Below are 24,257 nucleotides of genomic sequence, written 5' to 3'. Positions count from 1 at the left end.
GCAGCAGTTTTGCAACAATGTTATACATTGGCAGGGGCACTAGATGGCAGCACTATTTCCTGTTGTGTAGTGCTTCAGGCATGTGCACGCTACCTACCTAGGTATCTCTTCAACAAAGAATAAAATGAGAATGAAAAAAAATTGATAATAGAAGTAAATTGGAAACTTTTTAAAAATTGTATCCTCTATCTGAATCATGAAATATTTTTTTGGGGTTTAATGTCCCTTTAAGGTTCCAAAGAGGAGCAACAGACTTAAACACAGGCTTGATTCTGACCAGGGCCTGACAAAAAGATTGCACATCTGGCACATCCGCCAGACGCTTGTGTAACAAAATAGATAATGCAGAAATCTGACCCTTCAGAGTACTGACTGACAAACCCTTCTCCAGACCTTCCTGGAGAAAGGACAAAATCCTAGGAATCGTGACCCTACTCCAAGAGTAGCCCTTGGATTCACACCAATAAAGGTATTTACACCATACCTTATGGTAAATCTTTCTAGTAACAGGCTTGCGAGCCTGAATCTAGACAGAATTAAGCGTTCAATCTCCAAGCAGTCAGCTTCAGAGAAACGAGATTTGAATGGAGGAATGGACCCCAAGTTAGAAGGTCCCTCCTCAAAGGCAATCCTCCAAGGTGAAAGAGATAACATCTTCACTAGGTCTGCATACCAGATCATGTGAGGCCATGCAAGAGCTATTAGAATTACTGATGCTCTCTCCTGTTTGAAAAGAGTAATGACTCGTGGAAGGAGAGCAAACGGAGGAAACAGATATGCTAGACTGAAATACCAAGGAACCACCAGATCATTTATCAGGGCAGCCTGCGGATCTCTTGACCTTGAACCGTACCTTGTAATCTTGGCGTTCTGCCGAGACGCTATCAGATCCAACTCCGGCACCCCCTATTTGAGGGTTAACCTGGAGAACACCTCCGAATGGAGAGCCCACTCCCCAGGATGAAAAGTCTGTCTGCTCAGGAAATCCGCTTCCCAGTTGTCCACTCCTGGAATGAGGATGGCAGATAGACAACGAATGTGAGCTTCCGCCCACTGAACAATCCAAGCCACCTCCTTCATGGCTAAGGAACTCAGAGTTCCTCCCTGGTGGTTGAAGTAAGCTACTGAGGTGATATTGTCCGACTGGAAACTGATGAATCGGGTTAAGGACAACTGAGGCCAAGCCATCAGAGCATTATAAACCGCTCTCAATTCCAAGATGTTTATGGGGAGAGCAGACTCCTCCCGAGTCCATAGTCCCTGCGCCATTAAAGAGTCCCAGACTGCTCCCCAGCAGGCTGGCGTCCATGGTCACAATCACCCAGGAAGCTCTCCGGAAGAATTTTCCCTGAGACAGATGCTCCTGAGAAAGCCACCACGGAAGGGGGTCTCTTGACGGCTGATCTAGATCTATCTGCTGAGACAGATCCGAATGGTCCCTGTTCCATTGTCTGAGCATGCATAACTGCAGAACTCTCAAATGGAATTGAGCAATGGGAATGATGTCCATGGAAGCGACCATCAGACCAATTACCTCCATATATTGCGCGACTGATGGCCGAACAGTAGACTGCAGAGAGGCAAGGAGAGAATCTTGGATTTTCTGACCGCTGTAAGAAATATTTTCATAGATAAAGAATCTATTATAGTCCCAAATATTTTCCATATTCACTTTCCATCAGTGGAAACGTAGAAAAGACAACAAGATCTCTGAAAGAGAATTTGCTTGTTAAAAAGATGGCGCTTGAACAATATGTCTTCCAGGTAAGGTGCCACTGCAACCCCCCCCGAGACCTGATTACTGCCAAGAGAGCCCCCAGAACCTCTGGAAGTTGTGATGATCCCTGGATGGGAACATGAAGATACGCATCCCTCAGGTCTATGGTTGTCAAGAACTGACCCTCTTGGACCAAGAGAAGAATGGAACAAATGGTTTCCATTTTGAAGGACGGTACCCTGAGAAACTTGTTGAGACACTTTAGGTCTAGAATAGGATGAAATGTTCCTTGTTTTTTGGGAACCACAGACAGATTTTGAATACAAACCTAGGCCCCGTTTCCTCACTGGAACTATCACTCCCAAGGAGGGAAGATCCTGAACACATTTCAAGAATGCCTCTCTGTTTATCTGGTCTGCAGATAATCTTGAGAGATGGAATCTGCCCCTGGGAGAGAAGGTTTTGAATTCTATATAATAACCCTAAGATACTATGTCCACAGCCCAGGGATCTGAGACATCTCTCATCCAAACTTGAAAGAAAAAAAAAACAAAACAAAAAAACAGAACAAGTCTGCCCCCCACTTGATCCGATCCCAGATCAGGGGCAAACCCTTCATGCGGATTTAAACTCAGCTGCAGGTTTCTATGATTGCTTCCCCTTATTCCAAGACTGATTGAGCTTCCAAGAAGACTTGGACTGTTCCTGCTTGAAAGAGGAAGACTTACCTTAGAAGTTACAAAACCAGATCCAAACAAGATCTTTCCTCTTGTAAGAAAGTGCCAGAAGCTTGGACTTAGAGGAAACATCCGCTGACCAAGATTTAAGCCACAATGCCCTGCGGGCTAGCACAGCGAAGCCAGATATCTTGGCTCCCAGTGAAAAAAACTTGCATCAGAAATAAAGGAATTGGCTTGCTTGAGAGCCTTAATTCTATCATGGATCTCCTCCAAATGAGTCTCTACCTGAAGTGAATCAGACAAGGCGTTGTACCAATAAGATGCCGCACTTGACAGAGTGGCAATATAAACTGCGGCTAGCCATTGAAGACCCTGATGAACATACATCTTTTACAAATAAGTTTGTCCATTGAATCCTTAAAAGAGCAGCTATCCTCTATAGGAATAGTAGAACTCTTAGCCAGAATAGAAATGGCCCCTTCCACTTAAGGCACCATGAATCTTTAATGCAGTCAGTAACAGGAAAACATCTTTTTAAAGACAGGAGACGGGGAAAAAGGTATCCCTGGCTTCTCCCATTCCTGTGCAATGATCTCCGTTGCACGGTGTGGCACAGGAAACACTTCCACCAAGGAAGGAACATCATAGTATATATTAAATTTACTAGAATTCTCAGGGTTGACAACAGAAGTATTGAAGTTGTCCAAAGTAGCTAATACCTCCTTTAACAGTACATGAAGGTGTTCAAGCTTAAAACTGAAGTAAGCCTCTTCAGTATAAGATAAAGTAATTATACTGTCCGAATCTGAGATTTCACCCTCAGAGGGTACCAACATATCCTCCTCATAAAACTTATGAGGGAGGTCAACCTGTGTAGCAGCAGGTGGAACAGAAACCTTAGTTGAATCTCTAATTTTCCTCTTGCGATTTCCCTGTAACATAGGAAAAAAACAGATAATGCCACAGATACCTCTGAAGATACCTGAACAGCAATTTCTGCAAGCAAATAAACTCCTCCAGGAGAGTGAGAGGAACCGCAGGGCACTGCATGTGACGCCCCTGAGGCTTGGGACATTTGAGGAGAAAACCGTGGCATTGCCTAAACAGCATCATCCTGAAAGACACTGGGCTATAATCTAACTCTACATTCAAGAGTTCTAATAAAACAAACAGCACAGAATTGTATATTTGAAACAATTAATGCCGCAATCATAGCATATAATAAAAAAGCGTCCATAATTAAAACCAAAAAATTAACCAAAAACTTTTATTTGCATTTAAATTAAAAAGATACTGTCCCTTTAAGAAGGATCCCGAACTGAAAAAGTCTAACATTACACTAGCTAAAACAACAATAATAAGAACCGCTATACCTCTGTCTGACTGAGGTGTCCAAACATATAAATTAGCCCAGAAAAAAAAGCAGAGTCTCCACTAACGGAATCATGCAGAAGCTGTCGGCATCAGAGAAGACGCCGCTCCGCTAAAGCATTGAAGCGGGTCATGTGGCATGCCGATGAGAAACTGCGCAAACAAAATACAAGCGCGCGTTTCTCCTCTGTATAAATTAGCCTGCTGTTCTCCTCCCCACCATGCTTTAATGGCGAATAGACCGAGAAGACAAACGTTTAAATCACATGCAACGTTTTGCCTAGATAATTAGCCCACAATAAAATAAGGGATTATACTTTAAATTTCAAATAAAAAGAAAACATAATTTATGCTTACCTGATAAATTTATTTCTCTTGTGGTGTATCCAGTCCACGGATCATCCATTACTTGTGGGATATTCTCCTTCCCAACAGGAAGCTGCAAGAGGACCACCCACAGCAGAGCTGTCTATATAGCTCCTCCTTTCCCTGCCACCTCCAGTCATTCGACCGAAGACAAGCAAGAGAAAGGGGAAACCATAGGGTGCAGTGGTGACTGAAGTTTAAAAATAAAATATACCTGCCTTAAAATGACAGGGCGGGCCGTGGACTGGATACAGCACAAGAGAAATAAATTTATCAGGTAAGCATAAATTATGTTTTCTCTTGTAAGGTGTATCCAGTCCACGGATCATCATTGTGGGATACCAATACCAAAGCTATAGGACACAGATGAAGGGAGGGACAAGGCAGGTACTTAAACGGAAGGTATCACTGCCTGCAAAACCTTTCTCCCAAAAATAGCCTCCGAAGAAGCAAAAGTATCAAATTTATAGAACTTTGAAAAAGTATGAAGCAAAGACCAAGTCGCCGCCTTACAAATCTGTTCAACAGAAGCCTCATTCTTAAAAGACCATGTGGAAGCTACCGCTCTAGTAGAATGAGCTGTAATCCTTTCAGGAGGCTGCTGGCTAGCAGTCTCATAAGCTAAGCGTATTATACTCCTTAGCCAAAACGAAAGAGAAGTTGCCGAAGCCTTTTGGCCTCTCCTCGGTCCAGAGTAGACAACAAACAATGCAGATGTTTGACGAAAATCTTTAGTAGCTTTAGAGCTGCAAGAGAATGACTGGAGGTGGCAGGGAGAGGAGGAGCTATATAGACAGCTCTGCTGTGGGTGGTCCTCTTGCAGCTTCCTGTTGGGAAGGAGAATATCCCACAAGTAATGGATGATCCATGGACTGGATACACCTTACAAGAGAAATAACCCCTAGTCTCTTGTCACAATAGAGTGCCTGCTCCCTGCCTGTAAATATCCTTATAAAGGATATAGATATACAGTATATATATATCCCAGATAATGTTGCAGCTTACCTTAGTAAGTGCACAGTCTCCCATACCTAGAAGACAAAAGGCACTTACCTGCAGTCTGGCCGTCCAGCAGGAGGACAGCTTACAAGGTGTGAGAGGACACATACTCCTCACAGAGACCTGTAGAAAAAGAAAGAACAGAGTAAACCTAATCTGGCTTAATATACCATGGGCAGCAAATATGTTAGGAACTTGTGAGGAGGACCTTGCTGCATTTTCTTAACTGCTTTAAAGCCACCACTACCCTACTAAAGAGATTAATGTGGACTATGGCTAGACCAAAAATTTTTTGCTTGTATCGAAAGAAATCCAATTTTCTTCAGACACCAGAACTTCACCTCCTCTATTGACAGAGGCAAAGAGAATGACTGGGGATTATGGGTAGGGGAGTGATATTCAACAGCTTTGCTGTGGTGCTCTTTGCCTCCTCCTGCTAGCCAGGGGTTATAGTCCCACTAGTAATTGAGGACGATGTGGACTCTCCATATCTTAGGAAAGAAATAAAATTATGCACCTCTATGTCTGCATCTACTTCCCATACGTATATTTAGTATACGCCCCTTAGCGAGACACCCTGTTTTAAGGGTAAAAAGTGACTTTAGATAATTCCACCAGGGCAAGTGCACATTACGTAACTCACACAGACTATATGTCAGCACCAGGTAAGGGGGCACATTACACAACTCATACAGACTATAGGTCATAGTCTGTGTGAGTTGTGTAATGTGCTCTCTCATCTGCTGCTGACATATAGTCTGTATGAGTTGTGTAATGTGCCCTCTTACATGATGCTGACATATAGTCTGTATGAGTTGTGTAATGTGCCCCCTTACATGATGCTGACATATAGTCTGTGTGAGTTGTGTAAATGTGCCCTCTCATCTGCTGCTGACATTTAGTCTGTATGAGTTGTGTAATGTGCCCCCTTACATGATGCTAACATATAGTCTGTATGAGTTGTGTAATGTGCCCCCTTACCTGATGCTGACATATAGTCTGTGTGAGTTATGTAATGTGTTATGTAATACGCCCCTTAGCGAGACACCCTGTTTTAAGGGTAAAAAAACATAATTTATGTAAGAACTTACCTGATAAATTCATTTCTTTCATATTAGCAAGAGCCCATGAGCTAGTGACGTATGGGATATACATTCCTACCAGGAGGGGCAAAGTTTCCCAAACCTCAAATGCCTATAAATACACCCCTCACCACACCCACAAATCAGTTTAACGAATAGCCAAGAAGTGGGGTGATAAGAAAAAAGTGCGAAAGCATAAAAAATAAGGAATTGGAATAATTGTGCTTTATACAAAAAAATCATAACCACCACAAAAAAAGGGTGGGCCTCATGGACTCTTGCTAATATGAAAGAAATGAATTTATCAGGTAAGTTCTTACATAAATTATGTTTTCTTTCATGTAATTAGCAAGAGTCCATGAGCTAGTGACGTATGGGATAATGACTACCCAAGATGTGGATCTTCCACGCAAGAGTCACTAGAGAGGGAGGGATAAAATAAAGACAGCCGATGAAAATAATCCACACCAAAAACAAAGTTTAAATCTTATAATGAAAAAAACTGAAATTATAAGCAGAAGAATCAAACTGAAACAGCTGCCTGAAGTATTTTTCTACCAAAAACTGCTTCAGAAGAAGAAAACACATCAAAATGGTAGAATTTAGTAAAAATATGCAAAGAAGATCAAGTTGCTGCTTTGCAAATCTGATCAACCGAAGCTTCATTCCTAAACGCCCAGGAAGTAGAAACTGACCAAGTAGAATGAGCTGTAATCCTTTGAGGCAGAGTCTTACCCGACTCGACATAAGCATGATGAATTAAAGATTTCAACAGAGATGCCAAAGAAATGGCAGAGGCCTTCTGACCTTTCCTAGAACTGGAAAAGATAACAAAAAGACTAGAAGTCTTTCGGAAATTCTTAGTAGCTTCAACATAATATTTCAAAGCTCTAACTACATCCAAAGAATGCAGTGATCTCTCCTTAGAATTCTTAGGATTAGGACATAATGAACTACAATTATTAATTACGGAGTCAAAGAAAACCTCTATGACTGAGAATCAAGCGTTCAATCTCCATACCTTCAATTAAGGAATTGAGATCCTGATGGAAAAAAAAGGACCTTGTGAAAGGTCTGGTCTTAACGGAAGAGTCCACGGATGGCAAGGAGCCATCCGGACAAGATCCGCATACCAAAACCTGTGAGGCCATGCTGGAGCCACCAGCAGAATAAACGAACGCTCCTTTAGAATTTTGGAAATCACTCTTGAAAGAAGAACTAGAGGCGGAAAGATATAGCAGGATGATATTTCCAAGGAAGTGACAATGCATCCACTGCTTCCGCCTGAGGGTCCCTGGATCTGGACAGATACCTGGGAAGCTTCTTGTTTAGATGAGAAGCCATCAGATCTATTTCTGGAAGTCCCCATATTTGAACAATCTGAAGAAATACCTCTGGGTGAAGAGACCATTCGCCCGGATGTAGCATTTGGCGACTGAGATAATCCGCTTCCCAATTGTCTATACCTGGGATATGAACCGCAGAAATTAAACAGGAGCTGGATTTCGCCCATACAAGTATTCGAGATACTTCCTTATAGCCAGAGGACTGTGAGTCCCTCTTGATGATTGACATATGCCACATTTGTGACATTGTCCGTCTGTAAACAAATGAACGACTCTCTCTTTAGAAGAGGCCACGACTGAAGAGCTCTGAAAATTGCACGGAGTTCCAAAATGTCGATTGGAAATCTCACCTCCTGAGATTCCCAAACCCCTTGTGCTGTCAGAAACCCCCATACAGATCCCCAACCTGTCAGACTTGCATCTGTTGAGATCACAGTCCAGGTTGGAAGAACAAAAGAAGCCCCCTGAACTAAACGATGGTGGTCTGTACCACGTCAGAGGGTGTCGAACAATCGGTTTTAAAGATATTAAATGAGATATCTTTGTATAATCCTTGCACCACTAGTTCAGCATACAGAGCTGAAGAGGTCGCATGTGAAAATGAGCAAAGGGGAACACGTCCAATGCAGCAGTCATAAGAACCTAGAATTTCCATGCATAAGGCTACCGAAGAGAATGATTGAGACTGAAGGTTTCGATAAGCTGAAACCAAATTCAGACGTCTCTTGTCCGACAGAGACAGAGTCATGGACACTGAATCTATCTGGAAACCTAAAAAAGGTTACTCTTGTCTGAGGAATCAACAAACTGATTGGTTAATTGATCCTCCAACCATGTTCTTGAAGAAACAACACTCATAAAAAGCTGGAAAGGATCTTTCCATTGAAAATGAGCAAAGGAAATTGAATCCAATGCTGATAAAACTTCTATGCATATATAGCAACTGAAGAAAAAAATAGAGACTAAATTGTCCCTTGTCCGATAGAGACAAAGACAGTGACATAAACCATCTGGAAACCTAAAAAAGGTGACCCTTACGTGAGGAATCAAGAATTTTTGAAAAAAAGATCCTCTAACTATGTCCTGAAGAGCAAGTGAATCATATGAGATTCCGCATCCTCAGGAAATAATCTGAATGAAAACAGAAAAATGAAAAATATGCATTTATTGTATGTAATGAAAACAAATAATGCTATCAGTGACCATAAAAAGGCAGAATAGTTTGAATAAAACTCCAAAACCCAGTTCCTAAAAAAGGAACTGGAAGAAATACCCCAGAAGATTCCAGGTCTGAGCAGCGCTTGAACCCCATGGGTGCCCAGCCATGCTTCAACAGTATCCAAAATATATAGGACAGAAACACACTTAAAGAAAGTGTTAGCCTTACTGGAATAAAATCAAAGAAATTTGGACAAAAGAGAACCAAATAAATTTCAAAGAAATCTTAACCTGCCCCTTACCAGCCAAGCTGGAATACGGCACGTACATCGCAATATTAGGGAGCTGATTTCGAATCCCAATTATAAACATGTTACTTGGGAAAGAACTCAGGAATTCATTCCTTAATAAGAACAACCAAACTAGTATAAGCTTAAAGTTTTAGTCTTAGAACTCAATCTTGAAGCCCATAGTAACAGTTTAGGACAAAAGAAATATGGATTTTCCTTTTTTTTTTAAAATCACAAAATTCTTCTAGCTAAAATAGCTAAAGACATAGATTAACCCTCATTTGTGAAAATATTCAATAAAATGAAGACACAAATGAAATTGTTAGCATGATAGTCCAGTTTAAAGGACCAGTCAAAACAGAGGACTTGCAAAATGCAAAACAACAAGACAAATGCAACAGCACCTAGTCTAGTAAATGTTGTCGCTTTAACAATGCTAAAATAAATCATAATCTGATACTTGATCTTAAAGTAAACAGAAAAAATGAAGCAATTGCAATATCACAGGACCAAGAAAAGTACCTGAAACTAAATAATTTTCAATAAATAAGATACAACTATATAAAGGAAAATAAATATTATTTTGCTATAGAAACAATAGCATAATTAGTAGGAGTAGAGATAGCCCCAATAAATTGGAGAACCCTCCAAATTGAATTTAACTGCTGGCAAAGAATATAGTTTAAAACCTTTGAAGAAGGAATAAAAGAGAATTCTCAGCCTATTCCATTCCCTAGTATGGGGAATTGGAAAGAAAACCTCTGAAATCACAGAAGAAAAAAAGGCAGAAATAGTGTCAGCTAGTCTTAAAGAACTAGTTACCTTAATATCCAAAATAATCAACACCTCTTCAACAAAGAACAAATGTACTTTAATAAAAAAATTATAAAAAAGTATATTTGTTAGTGTCAATATCTGATGAAGAGAATTTCTGAAAGAGAAAAAAACATCATCAGAGAAGGATAAATCAGTATGTTGTTGGTCATTTGAAACTTCAATAATTAAAAAAAGAAGTGAAAAAGACCTAAAAATTGTATTAGAAGGCACGAAGTCAGACAAAGCCTTAATCAGAAAAAATATTTCTTATAAATCTTCTAAACATTTCTTGTACTTAAGAATGGAAATGTATAAAGCATAAATACTAATGGAATCTGCATGTAAAAGTATATCATAATACCTTATTACAAACCATAGCTAAAGATAAACATTTATAACATTTAAAATAAATGAACGTAGCTTTGGTAGAACTGAAACTCAGTTAAGCATTTTTCCAGAAGTGGCTTCTGACTCAGGGGCAATCGTAGACATCTTGCAATATGTAATAGAAAAAACAACATATAAAACAAAATTGATCAAATTCCTTAAATGACAGTTTCAGGAATGGGAAAAAAATGCCAGTGAACAAGCTTCTAGCAACCAGAAGCAATAATTAATGAGACTTAAATAATGTGGAGACAATAGTGACGCCCATATTTTTTAGCTCCAAAAAAGACACCCACATTATTTTGCGCCAAAATGCTTTTGGCGCCAAAAAATGATGCCACATCCGGAACACCGACACTTTTGGCGCAAAAAACGTCAAAAAAATGACGCAACCGGAAACAGAAAAAAACTTTTGCGCCAAAAAAGTCCGCGCCAAGAATGACGAAATAAAATGAAGCATTTTCAGCCCCCGCGAGCCTAATAGCCCACAGGGAAAAAGTCAAATTTTAAGGTAAGAAAAAAATGATTAATTCATATGCATTATCCCAAATATGAAACCGACTGTCTGAAATAAGGAACGTTGAACATCCTGAGTCAAGGCAAATAAATGTTTGAACACATATATTTAGAACTTTATATAAAAGTGCCCAACCATAGCTTAGAGTGTCACAGAAAATAAGACTTACTTACCCCAGGACACTCATCTACAAGTAGTAGAAAGCCAAACCAGTACTGAAACGAGAATCAGTAGAGGTAATGGTATATATAAGAGTATATCGTCGATCTGAAAAGGGAGGTAAGAGATGAATCTCTACGACCGATAACAGAGAACCTATGAAATAGACCCCGTAGAAGGAGATCATTGAATTCAAACAGGCAATACTCTCCTCACATCCCTCTGACATTCACTGCACGCTGAGAGGAAAACCGGGCTCCAACCTGCTGCGGAGCGCATATCAACGTAGAATCTAGCACAAACTTACTTCACCACCTTCATAGGAGGCAAAGTTTGTAAAACTGATTTGTGGGTGTGGTGAGGGGTGTATTTATAGGCATTTGAGGTTTGGGAAACTTTGCCCCTCCTGGTAGGAATGTATATCCCATACGTCACTAGCTCATGGACTCTTGCTAATTACATGAAAGAAAGTGACTTTAGATAATTCCACCAGGGCAAGTGCACATTACGTAACTCACACAGACTATATGTCAGCATCAGGTAAGGGGGCACATTACACAACTCATACAGACTGTTATGGTATAACCCGGATACCAAGGGTTAATACCAGATGAAAGATGTCCTGAATATGGGATCAGCAACTCACAACCCAGCTAATTCCCCCCTCAAACATGAGACCAGGCTCCACATTGAAGGTAAAAACAGAATGTGTTTTATTGAGGGCTATATGCCCAGTATTTATGCAGGTCTGAGACCAGATGGGGGGTTGAAAGAGTATTGTACATTAGATAGAGGGAAAACGCCCTTTTAAATAGAACCAAATAAACAATTTAAACACAAGAAAACAATGTCCTTCTTATCACTTAGCAGTCTGACTCTGGAGGTGATTAAACAAACAATGTGAATGCTTATCACTAAAACTTAATTACAGTAAACAATAGCTGCTGCCAGGACCTGTCTTTTAGAAAATAGTTTTCTCAAAGCTTAACCAAGTTAACCCTTCCAGCACTGACAGAGGAGTTTGTCACACAGACTATATGTCAGCATCATGTAAGGGGGCACATTACTTAACTCACACAGATTATATGTCAGCATCAGGTAAGGGGGCACATTACACAACTCATACAGACTATATGTCAGCATTTGTACAAGGGTGTATTTAACAACCAATACAGACTATATGTCAGCATCAGGTAAGGGGGCACATTACACAACTCACACAGACTATATGTCAGCATCATGTAAGGGGGCACATTACACAACTCATACAGACTATATGTCAGCATCAGGTAAGGGGGCACATTACATAACTCACACAGACTATATGTCAGCATCAGGTAAGGGGGCACATTACATAACTCACACAGACTATATGTCAGCATCAGGTAAGGGGGCACATTACATAACTCACACAGACTATATGTCAGCATCAGGTAAGGGGGCACATTACACAACTCATACAAACTATATGTCAGCATCATGTAAGGGGGCACATTACACAACTCATACAGATTATATGTCAGCATCAGGTAAGGGGGCACATTACACAACTCATACAGACTATATGTCAGCATTTGTACAAGGGTGTATTTAACAACCAATACAGACTATATGTCAGCATCAGGTAAGGGGGCACATTACACAACTCATACAGACTATATGTCAGCATCATGTAAGGGGGCACATTACACAACTCACACAGACTATATGTCAGCAGCAGATGAGAGGGCACATTACATAACTCACACAGAATATATGTCAGCATCAGGTAAGGGGGCACATTACATAACTCACACAGAATATATGTCAGCAGCAGATGAGAGGGCACATTACATAACTCACACAGACTATATGTCAGCATCAGGTAAGGGGGCACATTACACAACTCATACAGACTATATGTCAGCATCATGTAAGGGGGCACATTACACAACTCACACAGACTATATGTCAGCAGCAGATGAGAGGGCACATTACATAACTCACACAGACTATATGTCAGCATCATGTAAGGGGGCACATTACACAACTCACACAGACTTTTCCACTCAGCTGCAACAACTGCCCTCTAACTTACAACAGGTAGCCTTCTGGAAAACAGCTTCACTGTCAGCTCAAGACTTTGCCAGTCACTTCATTAACAAAATTGACTCCATCAGACATGAAATCAGCCCTCAACATAATTCCATTCTCTCCCCCCCTCAAATGCTCTCACTCAACCACAACCCTCATAACCTGAAACTTAGTTCATTCTCCCGTTACTGAGGAAGAAGTTTCGGCACTTATACTGCGCTCTCACCTCACTACCTGTCCCCTTGACCCTATCCCCTCACAGCTACTCCCCTCCCTCTCTGCTACCCTTACCCCTATACTAACACATATTTTCAACCTCTCCCTCAGCACTGGTACATTTCCCTCATTGATGAAACATGCACTGGTCACACCTATCCTCAAAAAACCTTCCCTTGATCCTACCTCCCCATCCAACTACCGCCCTATTTCCCTCCTCCCTCTTGCTTCAAAGCTCCTCGAAAAACTAGTATATGCACGCCTATCCCATTTCCTTACGTTAAACTCCCTTCTTGACCCGCTGCAATCTGGATTTCGTTCCTATCACTCCACAGAGACAGCAATTCTTAAGGTTACCAACGACCTACTTACAGCAAAATCAAAAGGCCACTTCTCTCTGCTTATCCTCCTTGATCTGTCCGCAGCCTTTGACACTGTCGACCACCCTCTTTTGCTCAAAACCATGCAATTCTTCGGCATCTGTGACAAAGCCCTTTCGTGGCTCTCTTCCTACCTATCAAACCGTACCTTCAGTGTAGCCTTCTCTGGGGCCTCCTCTGCCCCGTCACCACTTTCTGTTGGAGTACCGCAAGGCTCTGTCCTCGGTCCCCTTCTCTTCTCAATCTATACATCATCACTAGGCTCCCTAATTAAGTCCCACGGTTTCCAATATCATTTGTATGCCGATGACACCCAAATCTACTTCTCTGCACCAGACCTATCCCCTTCCTTACTAACCCGTGTCACTAACTGTCTTTCTCACATCTCTTCCTGGATGTCCTCCCACTACCTCAAGCTAAATCTCTCCAAAACTGAGCTCCTCATTTTCCCCCCTTCTTCCATAATCTCCACCCCCAATATCTCTATAACTGTCGACAACTTCATCATTACCCCTACCCCGCATGCCCGATGTCTCTGGGTCACATTTGTCTCCGATCTTTCCTTCACTCCTCAAATTCAGTCCTTGGCTAAAACCTGCCGATTCCACCTTAAAAACATCTCCAAAATTAGACACTTCCTTACACAAGACACAACTAAGATTTTAATCCACTTTCTCATTCTTTCCCGCCTTGATTACTGCAACTCTGTCCTCTCTGGTCTCCCCACCTGCCGCCTAGCTCCCTTACAATCCATACTGAATGCCTCTGCCAGACTCATCTTCCTTACACATGGCTCCTCATCTGCATCTCTCTGCCAATCCCTTCACTGGCTTCCTCTTGCCTCTAGGATCAAACACAAAATTCTCACTGTGACATACAAAGCCCTCAACTGCACTGCTCCCCCCCTATATCTCAGACCTTGTCTCCAGATACTCTCCCTCCCGTCCCCTTCGCTCTGCTCATGACCTCCTACTCTCCTCCTCTCTGGTTACCTCATCGCACTGCCGTTTACAGGACTTCTCCAGACTGGCTCCCATCTTGTGGAATTCTCTGCCTCGCCCCACAAGACTCTCCCCTAGTTTTGAAAGCTTCAAGCGCTCCCTAAAGACTCTGCTGTTCAAGGATGCATAAAACCTATGCTAACCTTACTTTATACCAGTTCCACTCCTCCATTGCTATCCCCTGAACCCCCTTAGCATGTAAGCTTAAGAGTCCAGCTGTTTGTAGATCACCTTCTTAAGAGCGGATTACAACAGTGCAACTCTTGGCAGGGCCCTCTACCCACTTTATCCCTTAATTGTTTTATACTCCCCTTTGTTTATAGCGCTGTGGAATCTGTTGGCGCTCTACAAATAACCGATAATAACTATATGTCAGCAGCAGATGAGAGGGCACATTACACAACTCATACAGACTATATGTCAGCAGCAGATGAGAGGGCACATTACACAACTCACACAGACTATATGTCAGCATCATGTAAGGGGGCACATTACACAACTCACACAGAGTATATGTCAGCAGCAGATGAGAGGGCACATTACATAACTCACACAGACTATATGTCAGCATCATGTAAGGGGGCACATTACATAACTCACACAGACTATATGTCAGAAGCAGATGAGAGGGTACATTACATAACTCACACAGACTATATGTCAGCATCAGGTAAGGGGGCACATTACACAACTCATACAGACTATATGTCAGCATCAGGTAAGGGGGCACATTACACAACTCAGACAGACTATATGTCAGCATCAGGTAAGGGGGCACATTACACAACTCAGACAGACTATATGTCAGCATCAGGTAAGGGGGCACATTACACAACTCATACAAACTATATGTCAGCATCATGTAAGGGGGCACATTACACAACTCATACAGATTATATGTCAGCATCAGGTAAGGGGGCACATTACACAACTCATACAGACTATATGTCAGCATTTGTACAAGGGTGTATTTAACAACCAATACAGACTATATGTCAGCATCAGGTAAGGGGGCACATTACACAACTCATACAGACTATATGTCAGCATCATGTAAGGGGGCACATTACACAACTCACACAGACTATATGTCAGCAGCAGATGAGAGGGCACATTACATAACTCACACAGAATATATGTCAGCATCAGGTAAGGGGGCACATTACATAACTCACACAGAATATATGTCAGCAGCAGATGAGAGGGCACATTACATAACTCACACAGACTATATGTCAGCATCAGGTAAGGGGGCACATTACACAACTCATACAGACTATATGTCAGCATCATGTAAGGGGGCACATTACACAACTCACACAGACTATATGTCAGCAGCAGATGAGAGGGCACATTACATAACTCACACAGACTATATGTCAGCATCATGTAAGGGGGCACATTACACAACTCACACAGACTTTTCCACTCAGCTGCAACAACTGCCCTCTAACTTACAACAGGTAGCCTTCTGGAAAACAGCTTCACTGTCAGCTCAAGACTTTGCCAGTCACTTCATTAACAAAATTGACTCCATCAGACATGAAATCAGCCCTCAACATAATTCCATTCTCTCCCCCCCTCAAATGCTCTCACTCAACCACAACCCTCATAACCTGAAACTTAGTTCATTCTCCCGTTACTGAGGAAGAAGTTTCGGCACTTATACTGCGCTCTCACCTCACTACCTGTCCCCTTGACCCTATCCCCTCACACCTACTCCCCTCCCTCTCTGCTACCCTTACCCCTATACTAACACATATTTTCAACCTCTCCCTCAGCACTGGTACATTTCCCTCATTGATGAAACATGCACTGGTCACACCTATCCTCAAAAAACCTTCCCTTGATCCTACCTCCCCATCCAACTACCGCCCTATTTCCCTCCTCCCTCTTGCTTCAAAGCTCCTCGAAAAACTAGTATATGCACGCCTATCCCATTTCCTTACGTTAAACTCCCTTCTTGACCCGCTGCAATCTGGATTTCGTTCCTATCACTCCACAGAGACAGCAATTCTTAAGGTTACCAACGACCTACTTACAGCAAAATCAAAAGGCCACTTCTCTCTGCTTATCCTCCTTGATCTGTCCGCAGCCTTTGACACTGTCGACCACCCTCTTTTGCTCAAAACCATGCAATTCTTCGGCATCTGTGACAAAGCCCTTTCGTGGCTCTCTTCCTACCTATCAAACCGTACCTTCAGTGTAGCCTTCTCTGGGGCCTCCTCTGCCCCGTCACCACTTTCTGTTGGAGTACCGCAAGGCTCTGTCCTCGGTCCCCTTCTCTTCTCAATCTATACATCATCACTAGGCTCCCTAATTAAGTCCCACGGTTTCCAATATCATTTGTATGCCGATGACACCCAAATCTACTTCTCTGCACCAGACCTATCCCCTTCCTTACTAACCCGTGTCACTAACTGTCTTTCTCACATCTCTTCCTGGATGTCCTCCCACTACCTCAAGCTAAATCTCTCCAAAACTGAGCTCCTCATTTTCCCCCCTTCTTCCATAATCTCCACCCCCAATATCTCTATAACTGTCGACAACTTCATCATTACCCCTACCCCGCATGCCCGATGTCTCTGGGTCACATTTGTCTCCGATCTTTCCTTCACTCCTCAAATTCAGTCCTTGGCTAAAACCTGCCGATTCCACCTTAAAAACATCTCCAAAATTAGACACTTCCTTACACAAGACACAACTAAGATTTTAATCCACTTTCTCATTCTTTCCCGCCTTGATTACTGCAACTCTGTCCTCTCTGGTCTCCCCACCTGCCGCCTAGCTCCCTTACAATCCATACTGAATGCCTCTGCCAGACTCATCTTCCTTACACATGGCTCCTCATCTGCATCTCTCTGCCAATCCCTTCACTGGCTTCCTCTTGCCTCTAGGATCAAACACAAAATTCTCACTGTGACATACAAAGCCCTCAACTGCACTGCTCCCCCCTATATCTCAGACCTTGTCTCCAGATACTCTCCCTCCCGTCCCCTTCGCTCTGCTCATGACCTCCTACTCTCCTCCTCTCTGGTTACCTCATCGCACTGCCGTTTACAGGACTTCTCCAGACTGGCTCCCATCTTGTGGAATTCTCTGCCTCGCCCCACAAGACTCTCCCCTAGTTTTGAAAGCTTCAAGCGCTCCCTAAAGACTCTGCTGTTCAAGGATGCATAAAACCTATGCTAACCTTACTTTATACCAGTTCCACTCCTCCATTGCTATCCCCTGAACCCCCTTAGCATGTAAGCTTAAGAGTCCAGCTGTTTGTAGATCACCTTCTTAAGAGCGGATTACAACAGTGCAACTCTTGGCAGGGCCCTCTACCCACTTTATCCCTTAATTGTTTTATACTCCCCTTTGTTTATAGCGCTGTGGAATCTGTTGGCGCTCTACAAATAACCGATAATAACTATATGTCAGCAGCAGATGAGAGGGCACATTACACAACTCATACAGACTATATGTCAGCAGCAGATGAGAGGGCACATTACACAACTCACACAGACTATATGTCAGCATCATGTAAGGGGGCACATTACACAACTCACACAGAGTATATGTCAGCAGCAGATGAGAGGGCACATTACATAACTCACACAGACTATATGTCAGCATCATGTAAGGGGGCACATTACATAACTCACACAGACTATATGTCAGAAGCAGATGAGAGGGTACATTACATAACTCACACAGACTATATGTCAGCATCAGGTAAGGGGGCACATTACACAACTCATACAGACTATATGTCAGCATCATGTAAGGGGGCACATTACATAACTCACACAGACTATATGTCAGAAGCAGATGAGAGGGTACATTACATAACTCACACAGACTATATGTCAGCATCAGGTAAGGGGGCACATTACACAACTCATACAGACTATATGTCAGCATCAGGTAAGGGGGCACATTACACAACTCAGACAGACTATATGTCAGCATCAGGTAAGGGGGCACATTACACAACTCAGACAGACTATATGTCAGCATCAGGTAAGGGGGCACATTACACAACTCATACAGACTATATGTCAGCATCAGGTAAGGGGGCACATTACACAACTCACACAGACTATATGTCAGCATCATGTAAGGGGGCACATTACACAACTCACACAGACTATATGTCAGCATCATGTAAGGGGGCACATTACACAACTCATACAGACTATATCTCAGCAGCAGATGAGAGGGCACATTACACAACTCATACAGACTATATCTCAGCAGCAGATGAGAGGGCACAATACACAACTCATACAGACTATATCTCAGCAGCAGATGAGAGGGCACATTACACAACTCATACAGACTATATCTCAGCAGCAGATGAGAGGGCACATTACACAACTCATACAGACTATATCTCAGCAGCAGATGAGAGGGCACAATACACAACTCATACAGACTATATATATAATAAATATACCAATAATCACAACAGAAAAATAAGTGAAAATAAATGTGACAATAAAATGAATTCAGAATCACACCGTGTCTGCACACTTTGATAGAAAACATAATAGGAAGACAAGTGATCTAGAATTTTTAGGTATTAGAAGAGTGGAACAAAATTGGAGGGGAGGTGATATTCAGAATAGTCTGGGTCAGTTAGAAATGAAGTGGATACATATTATGGACAGCTTCATTCCTAATGGACTAAATAAGGATTTCGAAATCCGTCACTTTCTGTGAAAGTTTTTTCTGTGAACAGCATAGGAATCCCTATTTAGTTGTATTGATAAGAGGAACTAGAAAAGAAAAATATAATAATTGTGAATTATACATTTCTTGCATAAGATAGGTGCAGGAACATTAATATAAATCTAGCAGCGTGTGTACATAAGAGTTAAACATGGATTCAAATTTAAGGTTATTACATAGACACATTGTTATCTTTGGATGATAAAAAAGTATGGATATATCCGGTTCAAAGTTATGTATTTGGTCCGAATATGTATATATGTATGACCTGGGGTCTTAATACAAAAATTCCAACATAAATATCTGGAACAACTAAGTTAATCACTTATTATAAGAACAATGTGAAAACTTAATATTCTGTGAATGAGCAGTGAATTAACATCCTAATTTACATCCTAAATAATATTATGATATATAGTATTTTGTATTAACCTATTAATGTAATATGTTGTTTTGCCTTAACCATTGTATATATATATGTACAAAGATCTATATTGATCGAGTAAAAGATCCATCGCATTGGTAGAAATTAGTATTATAGCGACATTTCAAACAAGATGCCCATTTTCAAGATGGAGGAAGAGACTTCAAGTTTCCGTGTTTGTCATCAATTAGAGGTTTAAAAGGACTCACGGACATGCGCACTTTATTCCTTGAGAAAGCTGATCTAGCGAAACGTACGTCGGAATGAACACTCTCTTGTGCGTCTTTACATCTGCCTATACACCTGGGGGAGGAGCGTTCTTTACTGGCACTGAGAGGTGGTGGTTTCAGCGATTAAGATTCTGCATTTCCATCCATCTCCATCCAGGACTTGTATTGACTCTTTTGAGTAATCTTACATTTATTATTACTCAGTTACCCTTTGTAAGAGGTGTTTTGGGGGCATTTGTGACGCTTTTTATGTATTTTAATAAATATTTGTTTTAAGAGATTTGCCAGAGAGTACTGTTTTCCCACCAGTATAAAGTGGGAGCACGCATTTCCCTGAGCTTGGTCATAAGCTCCAACAAATGTGAGTAATCACTTGTTAAACAAGCAGAACTGTTTAATTTCAAGTGGTTACAGAGTTACACTATGTTGCATATTTTGTTTCCTTTTCCTTGAGAACACACGGAGGATCGCAAAAAAGTGAAGAGACCCCTCCCAAAGGAACAAACATATCCTTACATATAAACTTTTAATTTACGGCTCACTTTTGTATTTTATTATCACATTTATTTTCATACAGACTATATGTCAGCATCAGATAAGGGGGCACATTACACAACTCACACAGACTATATGTCAGCATCAGGTAAGGGGGCACATTACATAACTCACACAGACTATATGTCAGCATCATGTAAGGGGGCACATTACATAACTCACACAGACTATATGTCAGCAGCAGATGAGAGGGTACATTACTTAACTCACACAGACTATATGTCAGCATCATGTAAGGGGGCACATTACATAACTCACACAGACTATATGTCAGAAGCAGATGAGAGGGTACATTACATAACTCACACAGACTATATATGTCAGCATCAGGTAAGGGGGCACATTACACAACTCATACAGACTATATGTCAGCATCAGGTAAGGGGGCACATTACACAACTCATACAGACTATATGTCAGCAGCAGATGAGAGGGCACATTACACAACTCATAAAGACTATATGTCAGCAGCAGATGAGAGGGCACATTACACAACTCATAAAGACTATATGTCAGCAGCAGATGAGAGGGCACATAACATAACTCACACAGACTATATGTCAGCATCAGGTAAGGGGGCACATTACACAACTCATACAGACTCTATGTCAGAAGTAGATGAGAGGGCACATTACACAACTCACACAGACTATATGTCAGCATCAGGTAAGGGGGCACATTACACAACTCATACAGACTCTATGTCAGAAGTAGATGAGAGGGCACATTACACCACTCACACAGACTATATGTCAGCATTTGTACAAGGGTGTATTTAAGAACCAATACAGACTATCCGTATAAACAGTGATGGAAGATGACCAGCCAAATATCCAGTGATATGAGCTACTCACGGGTTCCCAGTAGTTGAATGTTTCATCGCAGTCTGAGATGTTGCTCAGCAGCGCTGCACAAAACCTGGCGGATATCAGACATTTAAATGCTGTGGAGCCTTCTGGTGCCCACACCTGGCCGGCTTTGCTACACGTAGACCTTAAGACAAATCACAGTCATTGGTTTGTATAAGAATGATCAGCAGAAGTGTTGAACATATGATATCAGAGACATAGTTTAAAGGATTTTAAAGGAACAGTAAAGTCAAAATTAAACTTTCATGATTCAGAGAGCGCGTGTAATTTCAAGAGAAGAAGTTTCAATGTACTTCGCTTCTCAATTGTACTTCTTTCTGTTGGTATCGTTTGTTGAAAAGCATACCTAAGTATGCCCAGGAGCAGCAATGCACTAGAGCTAATTGCGGATAGGTGGCTACACACATATGCCTTTTCTCATTGGCTCAACAGATGTGTTTAGCTGGCTCCTAGTAGTGCATTGTTGCTTATGAGATTTACTATTCAACAAAGGATACAAACAGAGCAAAGCAAATTTAAAACCATGTGTCTAGACCATGTGTAAATGTCACAGTCCTACCACAAGTCAGCTATTTTCATTGTCCATGTTAGTACTTTAGAATGAGAAGCTATATCCACTGTGTCTATCTACAGAATAATAGCACTAAAGCATTAAAGCCTCTACTAGATGTGATCAAGAAGCAAACTCAGGGTCATGTTACAGAATAGGAGCACTAAAGCATTAAATCATCTACTAGATGTGATCAAGAAGCAAACTCAGGGTCATGTTACAGAATAATAGTACTAAATCCTCTACTAGATGTGATCAAGAAGCAAACTCAGGGTCATGTTATAGAATAATAGCACTAAATCCTCTACTAGATGTGATAAAGAAGCAAACTCAGGGTCATGTTACAGAATAATAGCACTAAAGCATTAAATCCTCTACAAGATGTGATCAAGAAGCAAACTCAGGGTCATGTTACAGAATAATAGCACTAAAGCATTACATCCTCTACAAGATGTGATCAAGAAGCAAACTCGGGGTCATGTTACAGAATAATAGCACTAAAGCATTAAATCCTCTACTAGATGTGATCAAAAAGCAAACTCAGGGTCATGTTACAGAATAATAGCACTAAAGCATTAAATGCTCTACTAGATGTGGCCAAGAAGCAAACTCAGGGTCATGTTACAGAATAATAGCACTAAAGCATTAAATCCTCTACTAGATGTGATCAAGAAGCAAACTCAGGGTCATGTTACAGAATAATAGCACTAAAGCATTAAATCCTCTACTAGATGTGATGAAGAAGCAAACTCAGGGTCATGTTACAGAATAATAGAACTAAAGCATTAAATCCTCTACTAGATGTGATGAAGAAGCAAACTCAGGGTCATGTTACAGAATAATAACACTAAAGCATTACATCCTCAACAAGATGTGATCAAGAAGCAAACGCAGGGTCATGTTACAAAATAATAGCACTAAAGCATTGCATCCTCTACTAGATGTGATCAAAAAGCAAACTCAGGGTCATGTTACAGAATAATAGCACTAAAGCATTAAATCCTCTACTAGATGTGATCAAGAAGCAACCTCAGGGTCATGTTACAGAATAATAGCACTAAAGCATTAAATCCTCTACTAGATGTGATCAAGAAGCAAACTCAGGGTTATGTTACAGAATAATAGCACTAAAGCATTACATCCTCTACAAGATGTGATCAAGAAGCAAACTCAGGGTCATGTTACAGAATAATAGCACTAAAGCATTAAATCCTCTACTAGATGTGATGAAGAAACAAACTCAGGGTCATGTTACAGAATAATAGCACTAAAGCATAACATCCTCTACAAGATGTGATCAAGAAGCAAACTCAGGGTCATGTTACAGAATTATAGCACTAAAGCATTACATCCTCTACAAGATGTGATCAAGAAGCAAACTCAGGGTCATGTTACAGAATAAGAGCACTAAAGCATTAAATGCTCTACTAGATGTGATCAAGAAGCAAACTTAGGGTCATGTTACAGAATAAGAGCACTAAAGCATTAAATCCTCTACTAGATGTGATCAAGAAGCAAACTCAGGGTCATGTTACAGAATAATAGCACTAAAGCATTAAATGCTCTATTAGATGTGATCAAGAAGCAAACTCAGGGTCATGTTACAGAATAATAGCACTAAAGCATTACATCCTCTACTAGATGTGATCAAGAAGCAAACTCAGGGTGATGTTACAGAATAATAGCACAAAAGGATTACATCCTCTACTAGATGTGATCAAGAAGCAAACTTAGGGTCATGTTACAGAATAATAGCACTAAAGCCTCTACTAGATGTGATCAAGAACCAAACTCAGGGTCATGTTACAGAATAATAGCACTAAAGCATTACATCCTCTACTAGATGTGATCAAGAAGCAAACTCAGGGTCATGTTACAGAATAATAGCACTAAAGCATTACATTCTCTACTAGATGTGATCAAGAAGCAAACTCAGGGTCATGTTACAGAATAATAACACTACATTCTCTACTAGATGTGATGAAGAAGCAAACTCAGGGTCATGTTACAGAATAATAGCACTAAAGCCTCTACTAGATGTGATCAAGAAGCAAACTCAGGGTCATGTTACAGAATAATAGCACTAAAGCACTAAAGCCTCTAGATGTGATCAAGAAGCAAACTCAGGGTCATGTTACAGAATAATAGCACTAAAGCATTAAATCCTCTACTAGATGTGATTAAGAAGCAAACTCAGGGTCATGTTACAGAATAATAGCACTAAAGCCTCTACTAGATGTGATAAAGAAGCAAACTCAGGGTCATGTTACAGAATAATAGCACTAAAGCCTCTACTAGATGTGATCAAGAAGCAAACTCAGGGTCATGTTACAGAATAATAGCACTACATTC

At 41.1% G+C, this 24,257-nt stretch overlaps 1 long non-coding RNA gene across 1 annotated transcript in view; it reads right to left on the bottom strand.

Annotated features, from left to right (window-relative positions):
• The window catches only part of LOC128643517 (uncharacterized), a 47,130-nt gene that overhangs the window by 5,673 nt on the left and 17,200 nt on the right, over nucleotides 1–24,257 (bottom strand). Inside the window, exon 2 of the long non-coding RNA XR_008399831.1 lies at nucleotides 21,341–21,479. This is a non-coding gene — a long non-coding RNA (uncharacterized LOC128643517). The remainder of the gene's footprint in view (nucleotides 1–21,340; nucleotides 21,480–24,257) is intronic.

Source organism: Bombina bombina, unplaced genomic scaffold, assembly GCF_027579735.1.
Source record: "Bombina bombina isolate aBomBom1 unplaced genomic scaffold, aBomBom1.pri scaffold_1339, whole genome shotgun sequence".
Classification (NCBI taxonomy): domain Eukaryota; kingdom Metazoa; phylum Chordata; class Amphibia; order Anura; family Bombinatoridae; genus Bombina; species Bombina bombina.
Note: the sequence above shows the minus strand (reverse complement) of the source record. Positions and strands in the feature narration are given on the sequence as shown.